We start from the raw sequence: 17,701 nt of genomic DNA on the forward strand, positions 1-17,701 counted from the left end.
CAGATTAAACATTTTTTATTAACAAAGTCTGAGTGTTTTAATGAGTCTGTAAAATGAATTCTACACAAATTACTAAACACCATATGAAATGCAATAATTGCAAACATAGCCTACTAATTTGCCTACATCAGGTAATGTGAGAAAGTATCATCGTGGCCTTGCAAAACCTATTAATACATGATAATTCTTTTAAAATATTATATGCATATTACAACCAGAAACAAGTACTGTGCATTGTTTTAAGTGAATCTGTATTCTTCTTCAGTGGGGTGATTTGTTAGAAACATTTACTAAAAATGGGATAGAAAGAAATGTCAGTGTATATGCATGCCCCAGCAAGTATAAACTCTTTGTGAAAAGCAATGTGTTTCTCTTGTCAGGGGCCTAGACAGTTCCTACGTAGGCTGTACCTACAGACATTGTTGTGCTTATATTGTTAGGCCAGTTTTAATGTTTCTGTTTGTTTAAGTTCTGTTTCACATTTCAATACTGGCAATTTTAAGTAGATAATCTGTAAAAGCAGAGCAAGAAAGCGAACAAAACTTGATGATCTTGAAGGTCTTTTCCAACCTAAATGATTCTATGATTCTATGAAAACATGGAATATTTTGCTTGAGAAGCTTAGCTTGTGAATGTGGAGTTGTCAGTTTTGTATAAAGAGGAATACAAACTCCCAGGCAGAATGTTGATGAAAAAATTACTGAGATGTGTTTATGTGACCTCAGTAAAGTACAGCTGCAGGTTAAGTAATATAAAAAATATTGCAAACTTTTTTTCCCAGGGCTCAGAGCACAAAAATAAAGGTTTGCCTTCAGGTGGTATGCGATTACCAGCTATGGAGCAAGAAACTCTCTGATGGGACTCAATTAATACAGCAGCCTGAGGTCCATCTTGTTGATCTTACAACATTTTTCTAACAAACTGTTAAGGTTCATGTATCCTCTTGGCCTTGATAATTTTCCCTAACTGGTGCTCTGTTAAATAAAATGGCATCCAGGACTGAAAAAAATTGAAGGTGGTATTGTGTTCATACCTATGACATACAATTTAATCTCCTAAACAATTCAGGCAAAACACCTACTTTTTTGTTTATTTGTTTGTTTCTTTTAGAGTAAAGAGTAAAACTATAGATGTTATGTTGCTTAGAATGGAGAATTTATCTAATCAAATAACAATAATGAAAATCAAACAATTTCACCTGCAGATGAATTTCAAGACTTATTTGTCCCTCTTCAATGAATGTCCTCTTGTCTACTGAGGACATTCAGGCTCATGTTTTGTACTAAATCCATTCCCTGCATTAAGCCCAGTATCCCATAGGATAACATGGTACTAATTAATCTTCTGTTGCCTTTCTATAGAATCTTCCAATTCAAGATCTTTGCATTAGTGTAGCAATCTTTTGTTTCCAGTGTCCCACAGTAAGCTGTTGCTAGAATCCGGAACAAGGGACTGAAGCTCTTGATCCAACTCTTTTATATGGCAAAATTAGTGAATATTTATGTGCAGGTATCTACCCAAATGCATATTGTTCCGTTTACCTTCCAAATATTTGAAAAGCAGCAAAGCTCAGGTTTGTAGGTAGGTGAATACTCGAAGTCAGGGCCCTGAGAGTCCCAGGAAAACACTCACTGACTTCACATGTCCTAATCCCCTGAGAAACACCTATCTGGAGCTTTTGGAATAGCAGACACAAGTGAAAACACACATCACTAAGGTAATAAACATCTCTGCTCTAGGGAGAAACGTGGATTGGGAAAAATCTTCACTTCTTTTTATATTTCTATTTTTAAGTTTCCACAAAGTAAATAATGGAAAAACTTAAGCTTTTGTTGCCAAATTCTGTCCTAATATGCACAAACATGACTTTCATTGACCTTTTGAGGGAGGGCTATAGACTTCACTGAGCACAGTAAAGAATAGCATAGGCTTGGAGTGGGAAAGTTAAGAAAAGTAACTAATAGGGACTTCAAGATATTTATTAAGTCAGAAGTACTTGATGAGCAAAAAATGGTTATCTCAATGTCGGGGCGTGGAATAGATAAAGACACAGTAAAAAACATAAATCAGCAGGATCAACGCAACATCACAAAGCCAAAGAAATAGGAAAATTATGGAAAAAGGTCAACAAAACAAGAAATGTCAGGAAGGCAACAAAAGATGTGACAAACAAGGGTTGAAGACTGTCTGTGAAGACAAAGTAGGACTTTTATAATTAAGTCAGGAACAAAAGGTCTGTGAGAGACTGCTTAAGCCAACGGGAAGTTGTTCATGGATGTGGCTAGATAGTGCTGGGAAACAGAGCAGTTTCTTTGCCTCAGCATTCACCAGGAAGAAAAGGGAAAAACCTGCCAGAATCAAAAAGGCATTTTGTAGAGCAAAAAATCAGAAAATGACTGAAAACTAAGTCTGCCCACTGCAGCTGACAGAACAGTATAACAACTCAGCAGAGTGGTCCCAGGGCAGCTGGCATCTTCCCTTACTCCTCCAAAAAGGATGGCAAGCGGTGACAGGAGGACTGGCAAGAGCCAACTGCAATATCTGTATTGCCCCAGCACAGTATGGGTTATACTCAAAGAGCAGCTTTTTCTTCCCTGTCTCCGTGCATGGTGTGCATGGGTTTTGGTGAGGTTTTGGGGGGGTTTGTGTGTGTGTGAGTGCAAAGTTTTTGTATTTAACTTTAATTGAAGTCCTCCTTCAGCTCACTTTCCTTATGGTCTCCCCTTTCTTTAGGATGTTTGCTTGCTCTTACTCAGGCAGCACAGTGTGCTCAGAAAATGTTGGCTTTCATGCTCAGGGCCAGATCCCCATTTGTCTAAGCTCTGTGCTTACTCAAAAGCTCTGGGGCTCAGATAAACAAGGTCATGTTATATTTATAAATAAAGCTGTGCATGACTAACTTGGGCATTTGATGGGAGAAAATAAGGTGACATTTGAGGCTGCAAAGCTCATAGTCACAAATTGAACAAGGTTAATGAAATTGCACAGGGCAAGAGAGTTTATTACTACTGTTGCTCCCGGACCATCATCCATTAAGAACATAATAACAGAATACTCTATTTTATCATGGAACAGGTATGGTACAGACATGCAAAGAGGGTACCTTTTCTTCTGCTTGTATGTCAATCCTGATTTGGAGAAAGCACTGCTAGATATCCGCACAGAAGCAAACAATTATTAAGTGAGAAGGGGATGCTGCAGTTGCTAGCTGTTTCTTGCTGGCAGGAGGTAAAGCAAAGGTATTAAAGCTTTCATTAGCATAACCCATGCAGTACGTGCTACTCGTCACTGGATACCCTCTCCCTGATGAAATCTAAAGTCTGCTAAATCTATAAGCTATGTCATTGTGTGACTTACCAAAAATGTCCACTTTATTTCATAATTGAGCTAGTGTAACTTTAGTTTCTGATTATTAACTCTTCAGTTAGCAAGGCCAGTCTCAAAAGAAAGGGGCCAAATGGAGTCTTCTATGCTCTGTGAATGTCTTTTCCCTGGAAATTAGATCAAGATCTTTCAACTCTTGTAGTCTGAATTGCTGCTCTTTGACACTTGTTTGGCAACTGAGAAGAGCAGGATTCAAAACAGCATCTTAGAGGTGAAAGGCTACATATCCTGTCAGTGGGAAAACTTTCATCTACAAATGCAATGGTATTTGTCAAGAGGCTAGAGAAGATCTGACATAAGGAAAAACCTTTGCAAAGTCCACCATAGTAACAGAAATGTATTCAGCTTGATTTAAAGCATTCTTTTTACAGTGAAATCTAAAAATGGAGCAAGACTGGGTTATAACTTAAATGCAGGAACTGTGACAAATAATTTATCCGAGGAAATGGAAGTGCCACAGGGACTGGGTTCCGAGGCAAATTTGTCTTGTGAAAAGGATATGAAGTTAAGTAATGGTCAAATAAACCAGGGTTGTTTTGTTGTATTTTTAATACTGCCTTTAAAAAAAAAAAAGATAAATAGCAGAAGTACAGGACTGCCTGACATTCAAGAAAGGCTTGTTTGTGATTAATACACTGAAGAAACCTCTGAAGAGTTTATCTCTGTGAAAGCACTACTCCTAGGATGTTGCTAAGATCAGGAAAAATGTGGATTATTGATTACCTTGCCTGTGAATCAAACCTGTAGGAATACAGGAATGAAAAATCTAATCTAGCTGATCCTGTTTTATTTGGGACATTTTCTGAGTTTTTGCTCTTGAAACAATTAACTTTTTATTAAAAGTTACTGGTTTTGTTCTGTTTGGTTTTTTTTCCCTTGCTCTGTGTTTCTCTTCTAGAACAATAAGAACTCAACTAAATTGCAGTCCGGTGAGGATTTCTCTCAAGAAGGCTGAGCTGATGCAGCTTAAATGCTGAAGAGCTGGAGAAGAGAAACAAACTGTATCCTTCCCAGTGTTACTTGGTTGGTACCAAATGACTGCACAGTCGTTCTGCCACCCTTTCTAATAGGCTCTGGCAGTAGCTGGGATGTTGTATGTGCACAAGAGGAGGTCAGGCACTTTGCTGAGCTTTGCTTTTTTACTCTGAAATCATGGCCTTCCTGCTCCATTGAACAGAGATGGTCAGGAGTTCCTGGAGCAATTTTCCAAATAAAAGACACTTTTTTGTAATCCAAATATATTGCAAGAATGTTTCAGCAGAAGATGTTTCCTGTAGTGTGGTAATTCAGATTAACATGCTGAGAGAGACCTGCAAATAAGCAGAGGCTGGGTAGAGACAGACTGCATCACTGTGTCCCATGAGGTGACCCAGTAGCATTAACGTAGATGTCACAGTCTCTGGTAAAGCTGCCCATTGAAATCAAGCACTTGCCCTGAAGCAAGCAGGGCTGGGATTTAAATGAGATCTTTCTTGGTTTATTTTCTTTCTTTTCCCATGTAAATGCCCTAATTATTTTGAGGCAACTCTTTTGCTCTGTTTTCATGAAAAATAATCTCATCCACCATTTAAAAACCATTGAGTTTGTCCCCATATCGAAAAGGAAAACTTCTACAAGATCAGAAGTTTCATAATTTTTTAGTAAGCTCTAGTGCTAGCAGTGTTACAGATGTGGAGCAAGAGATCAATGTTTGGGTCTTTTAGCTTGTGCCTGACCCTTCATCCCAACAGATAGTTCAGTTAATTTATTAATTGTAGGTATTTTTAAATGAAGTAATAATGTCATCAGAGCACCATGAACTGCCTTTACCTTGCTCCCCTCTTTGGCCTTTAGCACTTTCCTTAAGGATGGTCTTACGATATGTAGCATACCCTGAAGAAATGAGCTGAACATGGAAAGTTCCACGCATTTGACAATCTGTGTGTGGGACAGCATCGCCCCAGAGCATTCCTCTGCAGGTTTTGGGGGTACTTCTTCCTATTTTGTAGTTCTGAAAAAGCAAAATGTGTGCTGCAACTTGCCTTCCTTGCATCTTCCTGAAGTTTGAGAAGCATTTACTCTTTAGCAAGTTCCTAGTGCAGATCTATACAATTGAAGCTCCTCAGAGTTCCCCCCCACCTACCCACCACCCCCAGCAGCTTGACTCCAGGTCTGCCACGCAGATAGCCGGGTGCGCTGGTGGAGAAGAGTGCGTTCACCCATGTGGAGAAGAGCCCTGCAAACCCTTACTCTCCCAATAACGCCTTTTTGCTACCACCTAGTGGACATAAGCAGGTCTGATAAAACAGACTCGTGGAGAGGGGGATGTCAGTAACAGAGAAAGAACGTGGAGAACGGTGTACAGAAATTTCCCATGATTTTGCTTTGCTGTTCCTGGGCCCTAACCCTGCTGCTGTTGCTATTGGTCCATGGTGCAGTGGAGGCAGGCCAAGGCAGAGCTGTGGCATGCTGTCATCTGAGATCCACCTGCCATGATTCTACAGCTCTTTCATTGGTGCTCCTAGGTGCCTGATGATTGCTTGTGCTTGGCTGCTTTGGAGTGATGCATGCTGCAAAACTGCCTGAGATCCCAGAAGGTCCCCAACATTGTTTATATTGAGGGAAAGATGACAGCTGTCTTCTGACCCTGCACTGGGTTTCATCAAGAGATCAGGGAACATTTACTGAATGTCCTAGGCCATAATATGAATGCCACATCACAGGAGATGTCACTCAGCAACAGCAAAATACCATAGCAACATGTCTGAAGGCCACAGAAGTGTATGTCAAGTCGAGAACCTTAATTTATATGCTGTGAAGGTGGCCTTGGCCTAAAGACCTTACCACCTATCAAATGGAGAGAATAATTTTTTCTTAGACTTGATATATACACCAAAACTGTAAGTGCAACAAAGCATTAACAGAAACAGTTATAGTGAAGCACCTAAGCATTGTTAGATGGAAGTGGCCTTGGAAGCCTTATGGCCCTGCTAAGTGTTGAGGAGGGGACAGGAGGACCAAGGTGAACCTGGATTTCATTTTTCTGCAGTTAGTCAAGATTGGAGAGCATGAAAGCATAGAACAACAGGAGAAGGAATCAACTCACTTGTGAAGTGAGGCTGAGGTGATAATACGGCAACAAAAGACAGACCCAAATTGTGATAGGACTGGAGAGATGGCACAAGTTCTTTTGGCTATATAGCCTGCAGGTAATGATGCATAGTAAATAAAACTGTACAGCAGATGCCATTTTGTTCAGTATCCTAGGATTATTTTTTTTTCCTAGAAATAAACATAGACACTGAATTGAGCCAACCATATAAGTCTTGGCATCAGGCTTGTACCTTCCATCAGGAATACTGGGCCAGATACTTGGTAATGTATGGGTATGCAGTGCTAGTGGTTTTTATGCACCAGCTGATGCCTGCTGAGAATCTAGTCAGTTCTGTCCTGTTGATTCTGATTAGTTTTGTTGTTTTACCGCATGCTAACAAATCTGGGCAATGACATGAAGCAAAGCCAATGCTGGAATAATTATGTATTTGTTCTCTCTCAGTAAAAATTCTATTATTTCATGTATATGATCAGTATTTACTTTGCAATTCTCTACTTAAAATCACTTTTGTTCAAGAATGTGAATGAGTACTAATAACCAATGTTTTAAAATAACTACCAGCAGAACAGCTTCTTTTAATGAATAGGGGAGAATCTTTCCTAACACTTCAATTTAAAATGTTGATACTGAAAATTAAAAAAAAAAAAAAAAAAAAGAGGACAGAATACCAAATTTCCTCTGGAAAGAAAAAGCAATAGTTGGAAAACCTGAAATTGAACTCTGAAATCCATTTAATGAAACAGACATTACATATACAGGAAGACTTGATCCATTTTTGGCTCAATACGCCACATAAACTTTCTAAAGAAAAGGATTTTCTTGGTATTGCTCCAGATTTTCAGTATCCCATGGTCTGGAGACACAGATGCTTTTGTGTACATCATAATAATATAAATCAAATATATTTCACTCTATTCATGTGAGTGAATTAAAAACAATTTGAGATCTATCAGATCAGTTCTACAGCAAATAAGTCTACCTCCAGAAATACATAATGAAAGAGTCTCTGTATATGTGATTTTACTTTTATTTTATAACTTAGTTACCCCAGAACCACAAACATATGTCCATCACAGAAAGGAAAGAGGAATTAGAGAGAGGGGGAGTGTATATTCATCTAATGTAACGTAAATTGTACTTCAGTCCCTAATCCTAGAAATAAAACCCTTCAGGCCTCTGTATTCGATCCACAAATATATCTTTGGGACATCAGTGTCAGAAGTGGCTGTGTCTGCAGCAGGGAAAAGGGAGATGTAATTTCAACTCATATTGTGCAGCTTTCCAATGTTAGCTGTATGAATTACAGAAGTGAAGATTAAAGCTGTCTAGCTGTTGGGCTCATCAGTCAGAGAGTGGGTTTTAGAATACTTACATTGAAATTCAGTGTGCATGTGATAAAAAACCACACTTACTGAAAGACAAGGTATATTTTGAAAGGTGAATCTTATCTCACATAAGCAGATGGCATAGATTTAAAATTTCAGCTCTATTTAGCTCCCAAAAGATAAACTAGTCTGAATTGTGGAATATTACAGTCATTTACAAAACAATAAAATAGAAATAGATCACAAGGCAGTCACAGTCTTTTTAACATGAATTAAAAATTATGAACCAAATATTCCAGTGGTTTTTTTCCAGGCAAGATAAAACTACTGAGATTAATACAGAAATCTTTAAGGCAATCATCTAAAATGACAGCAGAGGGTGCTATCATATCTCCTTCGGTTCATGGTGTCATGACTTAATCGTTGACTCTCTTACCCCTTGTGTTGTTACTCTCAAGAATCTTGAAAAAACAAATTCTGAAATTCAGTGGAGGTTATCCAGAAAGGATTGGAGATCACGGATGGAGGAAGGAAGTACACACTGGTATGTATTTAAGGCCAGAACTCAGCTTCTAAATGTGAAGGCTCTGCAACAAGCACTTTGATTTTACAAAACCAAAATGTAGACATTTTTGCTGTTGTCTGTTTCTTTTTTCTCTAGCAACATAGATGTCAGACCTTTTAATCTGTAAATATCTCTCCCTCATGAATTTATACTTTATCTTCTACAGATTGTTGTCCTTACTGAACTGAAATAGAAATGCTAGGATTATATTGCTAAATGTTTGCCATGTCCTGCCTATGAAAGCCACAGTCATCCTTTGGAAGAACTGACAAAAGAACGTATTGCATCTTTTGCTGCCCTCCAAGATAAACAAATAACCTAGAAACAGTCCTCAGTCTTCTCTGCCATCTGAAAACTCTACTTAACCAGCACATATAAAGCATGGTTTCCTTGGATTTGTGTTTTTCCCCCCCTTCCTTTTGAAGCTTGATTGCTCAAAGCGTGGCCTATAAGGCCCCAGTCAAGTGAAGTACTTAAGCGCTGGTTGAGTTTGACTGAAGAGATAGCCTGGGCGCGAGGTTACATGCTGAACTTGCTGCAGTGCTGAGTGTCCTTCAGGATCAGCCCCCAAATGCCAAAACACAGCCCATGGTTTCTTAACCCACCAGAGGCAGGATGAGTATTCCACGTGCTCTTATTGCACTAGAACCAGTCAGACCCCGTTCTGAACTTTACTTGTCCTAAATTTAGAGGCTCAGCCCCATTCCAGGTTGTCTTTACAATGTGATATGTAAGAAGCTAACCTTATTTAGGGCTTGTCCTCTTCATGTAATTTATCTTATTTTAAAACCCTGTATGCATAAGGTACAAGATTTGTGGGGAATACCTACAGTATAATAAATAGAATAAATTGGCTGGATTTGTCACTGTAAAAAAAAAAGTTACAAAGTTTTTGTTGTTGTGTAGGTCTGTTTTTAAGGGAACTAATGTGGACTAATTTTGTGTGAGGCCTGCAGTTCTCATCAAGCAGACAGCGTGGTATGAGCTTAGTTCAGTCTATCAGGAGATGTAATCCCAACTCCATTGTGGCCCTGGCAAAGTTTCCACTGACTTCAGTGGGGTCAGGATTTTGCATCACGGGGTCTCGTCAGTTCAGGAAAGCTGAGGGTCTGGTTTGGTGTCTCCATTCCTCTCAGATCCACTGGTGTGTCTCTGTCCTCACCTCTGCTGTTCTCACATGAATTCCCTTGTTCTTCTCTCCAACCTGTGTATTCATGCAGTCCCACCTTACTGGGCTTTACACCTGAGATATTGTGTCTTGATCGCTAACCAGAGGAGACTGCTGCTGAGTCTCTGCTTGATGGGGTGCTTGCTATGGTTCTGCAAAGAACTGTGGTTTTCCTGGGCTCACAGTCAGCCCCAAGCCATGAAAGTAACTTCAAGAGAAAGTGGTAACTGGTGGAAGACTGAGGATTCTGCACTTTTGAGGATGTCGGAGGTAGGCTTCTGCATTATGCATTGGATCTTGGAGTATCAAATAGATTTTTTTTGCAAGTCAGGATTGGCAAGGTATTTAATTTGAAAAGTTATTAATCTGTTTCAATAGGCAAAGTTGCCTTTTACTAACTTTTGGCTGTTAGTAAAGTCTGTCTTTCTGTGAGTCTTTTGTGGCTTTAAGACTTTCTTATATCTTGCTTCTCTTTTCCCATTTTGCCTCACACAGACTTGGCTTCCAGATCTTTATTCCATTTATTAGAACAAATATTAGCATGAATGAAAAATACTCTGTGAACCACGCCCTATTAAATTTAACCTACAAAGCAAGGAACTCAGATTATTAAGAGCTCTGTACCACTATTGCACCTTTTACCCTGGTTGTATCCACATGGGTTCTTGTGTTTTCTTTACAATCATGAAGATAAATTTTTTGGTATTTTATTAATGAATTAAAAGTCAACATTTGAGGGGTAAGATCCAAAATAACATATAATTACCTAGAGTGGGGCTGAAACTTCAGTTAGACCCTTACACACAGATCGGTTGCACTCTGGACTCCGACTTGATCCAAAATGACAGTTATGAGATGCTAGATGAATAGAGCAGGTACAGTCACTAAACATGGGTGAGGGACTTGGACAGAATTTAGATTGCATGGCTGCAATCCAAGACAGCCATATACAAAATCTTTGCTCTTGTGATTAGCCAGGCTTTGTCCAGAAAGACTTGTTGGGTGCTCCTGTGTGTCTAAAGAAGCGCTATCATCTTAACTGAGCAGAGCATCCTCATGTCCTATTTCCTACAAAATTAATTTGGGATTCTAAAACTACTCATTCGTAGGGGTGGCATGTTGCTCTGGTACATGGTTGAGGTATCTGATGGCTCTGGATTCAGCACAGAACACTAAAAAGTAATCACAACTTCCATTAGAAAATGAATGAGTACTTGAGGAACTTTGTACTGGTGGTGATACCCACATTTTGTATGATGGTATAAGAGCTGAAGTATTTCCCCACTGAAGACTAGGTTTTTCACAGCTGATTCTGATGGTGCCCCAGTCTTGACTCACTGCATTGGTGGGATATAAAGCTTTCTGCTCCTGCCTTCCTCCCAGGGTTCACAAGCCCATAAAAATTCCTTCCATAACTGGCAGATGAATTTAAGGATTAAATTCATTACTGGTGTATCTGGTTTTTATTTGTGTGTGCCATCGGCTAACTTTCACTGGTGGACCCCAACACAACCTTCGTGCATTACGGAGGACAGCTTAGAGCTCAAAGCTTCTGTTGCAATGACAATCAGTTTTTTGTACTATTCTGTAGCACAGTTTGGAAAGAAGTAGTTGGTATATCATATGTTTAAATAGTGATTTGGAAAAGTGTTTTCCTAGGTCATGCTGAAAGGCTATAGTTCCCTTGGTGGATTGGCTAGTTTATTCCTGTCTTTGAAAAGACTAGGGAAGGCCTTACCCCTAACCTTTGTAATCTGTTAGCTGTGATCTGACTGAGCAGTTTCAGTTCTGGTGGCAATCATAAATATTACAAAATCCAGCGTAGGTGCTGGGGCTAAGAGGAGATGATGAGGAGGAGAAATTGGCAAAAAGAGTAAACTGATAGTATTTCCATACAATCTGACAGTTTGTCAGAAGTAATAATTTGGACTTTTGTCCCGTGGATTACATGGAGAGCTACATATGCAACTATTTTATTTTAGGTAAGCGGATTTCTTTCACATAGAGCCAAGGAGGAATAGGACTGCCATGATGTCTCTTTCCTTCATCTTGTGTTCTGCTGAATAATTTGTGGGAATTAAGTGATTCAAAGAAATTAACTCAATAGTTTGATTAACTACTAAGTAGGTATTCTTTATTGGCAGTGCTGGATGCATGGGGGATCGCTCCACCTATCATGCACACCATCGGGTCTAATTGTGCAGGTTAAGTACATGTTCTACATACACATTCACTAGATTTCCGAGAAATGTTATACGTATTCATTAGTTTCCCGTGAAACTATTAGCATATGCAAATGTCCTTTACGCAGGCGCATTGAAGGTCTCTGGTGGTCTTCAGGAGTCCTCTGGTGGTCTTCCATAGTCTTCCTCACTTGTCCGCTATTTGACCCTCCTCAGGTGATTCTGCGCAGTATGGTCTTTTACTTGTTTTGATACATCAGTGTTTGTTAGTGCTCTTATTATCTAAGTTTTCATTAGTGATGTAGAACCATATGGTTAGTTTAAGCTAAATTATCTACACGGACGAGAACAAAGGCAGGAGTTCTTATCTTTTCTGGCCCTATCTATTCAAGCAAGGCCTCTACTTGTGCCTTCTCAACAAGATCGTAAATTCATCAAACATTTAATTAAGTTTTGTGATTGTTCATGGTTCCTTCTTGCTCATCACTCCCAAGTACCAGTCTCTGACAGGCTTAATCCTTGACAAACACCAGTCTTTCTTTGGTATGTAAAGTTACAGAGAGACAATCATTAAGCAATTAGCAGTTCGTTCTCTATATCATAAGAAATAGCACTAAGCCCTAATGCCTGGTATACCTATCTTGGGTGCAGGTGCAGTCACACCCCCATCTGGTTAGTTTACAGGCAAATTATATTTATCAGCAAGGATTGAACCAGCTGGCTGGAATGCACATTGCCAAATGTGATGATAGCTTGTCACATCCCAATTTCTCAGGACGCTGACTCATGTTTGCCAGTTCCCAGATCAGGATTAAGGTGAAATGACACAAGGGATCCTTGAACTCACAAAACTCAGCTTTTGTTTGCTCACAAGAACTGGTATGCTCACCACAAAAATTGGCATGAAACTATGTCAGTAAACTGTGTAACATGTGCTAACCATACATCACCAAACATATACTACAGGTCTTGCTTATTTGGGAATCAGTTCAGAGAACACAATAAGGAGATCCCTCCCGTTGAGTCATGAGGTTCAGAGCAGACCCCCTTGCTTTCTAGACTCCTTCTCAGAGAGCAGCCTGGGGGCGGCTGGATCCACTCCTACCCCCAGACTTGGTCAATGGTTTATGTCTAAAGGGATAAAGTGTAGGGATTACGGAAAACGAAGAAGAGAGAAACAAGACAGAGAGAGAGAGGAGAAAGATGTCACCAGTCCTGGGCCCAGCGTTGGTTCAGTCAGCCGAGGGGTCCGCTTCCAGTGGCGTGCACACGCGGGGCTTCAGTTTGTGTCCTTTTATCACCCTTGCCCCTCCTTCGGGTGGGCCCTCGAACTCATTAGGCATCACGAGCAGTTTGTGAGCCTTTGGGAAATACCTCCGTGGGCTTGGGGGTCGTTTGGGGAGCAACTTCCCCTTCCCTGCAGGCATGATCTTTCGCCATCCATGGTGAGCTGCCCTGTTCAGCACGTCAGAACAGGGAGCTGCGCACCCTCCGGCATGGTCTCCTCCTGCTGCTCATGGGTGCTGATCGGCTTCTTTTCACCTGGAGTTCCTTGCTAGGCAGAGTTCGTTGTTATGCAGAGTTAGTCGTTAAGCAGAAGTTGCCCCACCACAATGTTTGAGATATTAACTCTTTCAGTCTCTTACACAGCTCAGTGCTTCTGGATGACGATTTGCCCTATCACATAGGGCAGAGATGTGAAGGCATGAGAAAAGGTTGTTGCAAAACCTTTCTGGGCATTCTGCTCTTCTAAAATGAAACCGGTCAGTGCTCTGCTGCCCTTTGCATCTTTGTGGAAGTGGCTGTATAAACCTAGCAGACAATGTGGACATAAAAGTTTAAAGTGTACTCTTAACTGAAGGCTTCTGAAGGCTGAGTGTGTATGTGTGTAAGGCAGGGATGTATTCCACTTCTGTATTCCTCACTCTTTATTCACCTTCTAGCATATAGCATTTTCTATATTTTAAACTACGGATTTGAAGGAAACAGATGTGGAACCAGAACTCAGATCTAGAATTGGTTTTAAGATGTTCTCTGACATTTTCTTTACTTCATTTTCCCTGTCTGTAACATGGGGGAAATGTTGTTACAGCATCTAGGTATGGACTGTTGTGGTTAAGTGCTATGCAAACCTAGAATAATAATAATAAAGAAAATTCACTCCAAGCCCAAAGAGCCTTATGTATTTCCAACCTCGCAAAAGTGCTTTTATAGTAAATTTACAAAGTTTTGGGTTTTTTTTAAGTTTTGGGAAGAGTAGACTTGTTAAACCCCACATAACAATGTTGATGGGTAGGAGACACAAAATCAGGCTTCCTTTCACTTAAGTTATAGGGAATTGCAGGCGGCAGCTGCATTTTTTCCCACCCTATCTGTATCATAAAAATCAAAGGGCAGTATTCTGATCTTTTGAAGTTTTAGAACAGTTTTGAAAACTTTGACTTTTGAATCAGATCAAAGTTATGAATATGGCAAAACAATCCCAGCTAGAATGCTCATCGGGTGTTATCTTCGAAATGTAATAAAATAGCTTATCTCCCTCTTCTGTTACAATGATTTTACTAAATATCTGACATTTACAGCCAACACTGTACTAGTAAGGGACATTTACTGTGTTCTTTTCTTCAAATGGAAGTTTCCCATGAAATAATAAGGAACATTTCAGAGTTGTGACGGAAATATTAATTATTCTGCTCTGTCCATGTTTTAATGTGTTTAAATATAGAGCATTTCAGCATATAAAGCAGTAACGTAAGTGCTAGTACCTCAGCACCTTTTAGCATGCACTGCTGAATACATAAATGTACACATTTTGAAACCACACAGATGTGAAAATTTGCAATTCAGAACCTAAAGTAGTTCAATAAAAAGACAGACAAAAATGTCCTTTATGTCTAAAGGCAAAGTACCCTGCTGCTGCTATTTTAGGAAAGAAAATTAATGACCATTTTTTACAAAGGAAGCAGCTCTTCTCTGCAGTTTAGAACTGATTAGTAAATGGATATGCAGAAAGCTCTGTATGGAATTAGACAAGTATGAGTCTGTGCACTTCAATCTATTTTATACATGTTTTCCAAGACCTCAACAACTAAAGCTAATGCTCCCTCAGATCTATTGAACTAGGTCGTTAAATTAATAATGGGCTGCCCTTCTGTCTGCACTTATGGCACTTAGCAAATCAGCGTGTGTGTGTATGTTCATCTCATGAAGGAGAAGGCTCCTGCCAATGAATTAGATTAATCCATCAAGAGAATTAATGTGACTTGATTACTGTTGATATCTGAAAAAGCTAGCACGCAGGAACAGATATCTGCATCTGTAGGAAGTAAGCAACAACACTCCAAACCATTGAGCAAGGCCCTGCACCTCTACTATTGAATAAAGAGGTTGCTGACACCAAGACGTGGTGATGGGCTGCTGATGTGATAAATGCAAAGTGTGCCACACCATCTGAATGTTCCTATCAATGCTTAGCTTAACTGAGTTGGGTTGGTATTTTGCCACAAATAGTTCTAACTCCTTCTGTCATGCAAAAATATTTCCCCAAATTAATTTTCAGTTCTCTTGCTTCCTTAAATAGCAAGAAAGAGCAGAGGCACTTGAAAATTAACTAAGAAAAACTCTGCAGCCACTCCCAAAAGTAAAAAATCGACTGCACTTTGGACACGGCTTTGACAGTTTTGCCAGTTCTTTCAGCAGCTACTCTATCTCCTTCAGTTCTCTTGCTGATGGAGTGCCATAGCCAAGCTTATTAATGGTTTGGAAGTTCCCGATTACTGAAAAAGTAGTCCCTTAAGCCAGTGATAACTAGCTGAGAGCAGAATGCAAAGATACTTCTGTATCATAAATATTAAAATATAATGAAAAGTTTATAACTGGGATAAGGGAGAAGGTTTCAAAATTACTGAAGTGGAAATATATAAAGAACAACAGGTTTTCTTCTTGGAAGAGAGAAATATGCATGTGGACTTTTTTGTATTACAGACATGACAATTATGATTTTCCATGAAACCAAGTTAAAAAAATCACAAGCATTTAAAGTGATCTTAATGCTGCCTCCTAAAAGTTGATGGGCAGTTTGAGAATTTCATTTATCAAGAATGAAGCATTAGAGATCTACCAACAGCACCCAACACTTTTGATTAATCATTTTACTTAGCTGCAGCAAAGGAGAGCAAGACTGGGCTCATAGTCTCACACCTACAAAAAGACTATGTTTGATTTTTCTCATACATAGTAAGAAAGGCATGAAGCAACTCAAGAGTCCCAGAGAATTGTTCTTCAACCTCTCTGAGGTCTCTCTGCCCTCCCAACCACTGGCCGAGGATCCAAAGACTGGGCTTGGTGAGCTGCCCAGGACCTTTGCAAGCATTGGGGTAGGGAACAAATTGTCCAGATGGTTTGTTAAACAAACAAACAAAACTAAGTGTCTATTCAATGAAGCTGTTAGTCTAAAAACAGGATATATTGAAATAATTTAAGACTTTATGGATACAAATTTTTTCAGGTATTTGTCTGCAGTGGAACACTCATTTACAGATGAGGTTACTGTAGTGCACTTAGGCTTCAAAAGCATGATACATGGGACTCTTTTATTTGTTTCCTAACAATACACGGCAATATAGGTAGCCTGACACAGCCACAAAATAGCTATTTGAATGCACAATAGCAAATACATACTAAACCCAGTAAATTTTGAATAAAATGTGACAGCATGTAAATCACTGGGTGTGGCTTGCAAAGGTGGTAGGTATTAAGCTCAGGTATAACCATCAGTTTGACTAATGATGCATACAGAACATAACATGTGGAATTACCCAGCACTTCTTGGAGGAGCTGTTTTCATGAACAGTAGAACAAAAGGAAGGAAAAAAAAATCAAAATAACATAATGTCCTGTGCAGGCTATCTTAAAACATTCTGGACTGTTATTTCAAAATCAAATTTCCACAAATAAAGAGAAAAATGTCGTTCACTGTGGCACTTTCCGCAAAGTCGGAAGGTTAAAAGAAAGTTATTTTGTAACCGAGCATAAAATAGGCATTTGAAAAATGATTTAGCTGGAAAAACCACAATTTTTTCCACATTAAGATAACTTAAGAACACCCAAATTGATTTTTATTAGACTTCTCATATTCACTTCTGAGCTGACACATGCATGAGATATTCAGCCCTAAAGGTCACTTCTGAGAAAGCTATAAGTAACTGGAAACAGCAATGCAGGATGAAAAGATGTCTCTTCCCTAACGATTACTGCTGGAGTGTGATAAATATTTTACTCCTAAGGCTAAGAGCCGGCTCCTGTAAATAAATTTCTATTTCTTAGCTGCACTGATAACTGAAAGATGAGGTGACACAGCTGGTTTTCCCGATTTTGAGTTTTTGTTTAAAGAGAGGGTGGGACAGCCCAACCTGGTTTTAGCAGACATTGGTGCTGAGGGGGCCTGGGTTGGAGGGAGCCCACCGCGTGCTTCTCCACGGACAGGAGTGGCTGGCTCCTCTTGTACCTCTGAGAGCAGGGCCTGCTGGCCATGCCCAGCGCGGGTGCCCTCCTCCTCCATGTGGCCCCTTCCCAGGCTGCTCAGTGCTTTTCTAGAATGGCCGCTTGAACACTCAACGCAAGTGTCGCTCCTCACCCCGGCTGCTAGCGTCTCATTCGCCCTCTCTGGGCTTTGGTCACCCCATGCTTTATTCTCTCCTTCTCCTTTTCCTTTTGGTGTCAACATCAGTCATTAGGGTTCAAATATGAAAAAATCAAAACAAAAGGGGAACGCCTTTGGCGGCTTACAGCTTTTCTCCAGAGCTAAATGGCTGGCTCTGCTATCAGTTGAGAAAAGGAAAGGCGGGGGGTAGCTGGCTGGCTGTGGCTGCCTGTGGCTGCCTGCGGAGGGGGCCTAGGCCTCTGCGAGCAGCCTCGGTTTGGGGTTTAGCCGGCCCAGCAACCCCTTCGCTCCGCTTTTCACCCCGGCCCCGCCACCCGCTC

The sequence above is a fragment of the Haliaeetus leucocephalus genome, unplaced genomic scaffold, assembly GCF_000737465.1.
Source record: "Haliaeetus leucocephalus isolate CR32 unplaced genomic scaffold, Haliaeetus_leucocephalus-4.0 Scaffold752, whole genome shotgun sequence".
Lineage (NCBI taxonomy): Eukaryota > Metazoa > Chordata > Aves > Accipitriformes > Accipitridae > Haliaeetus > Haliaeetus leucocephalus.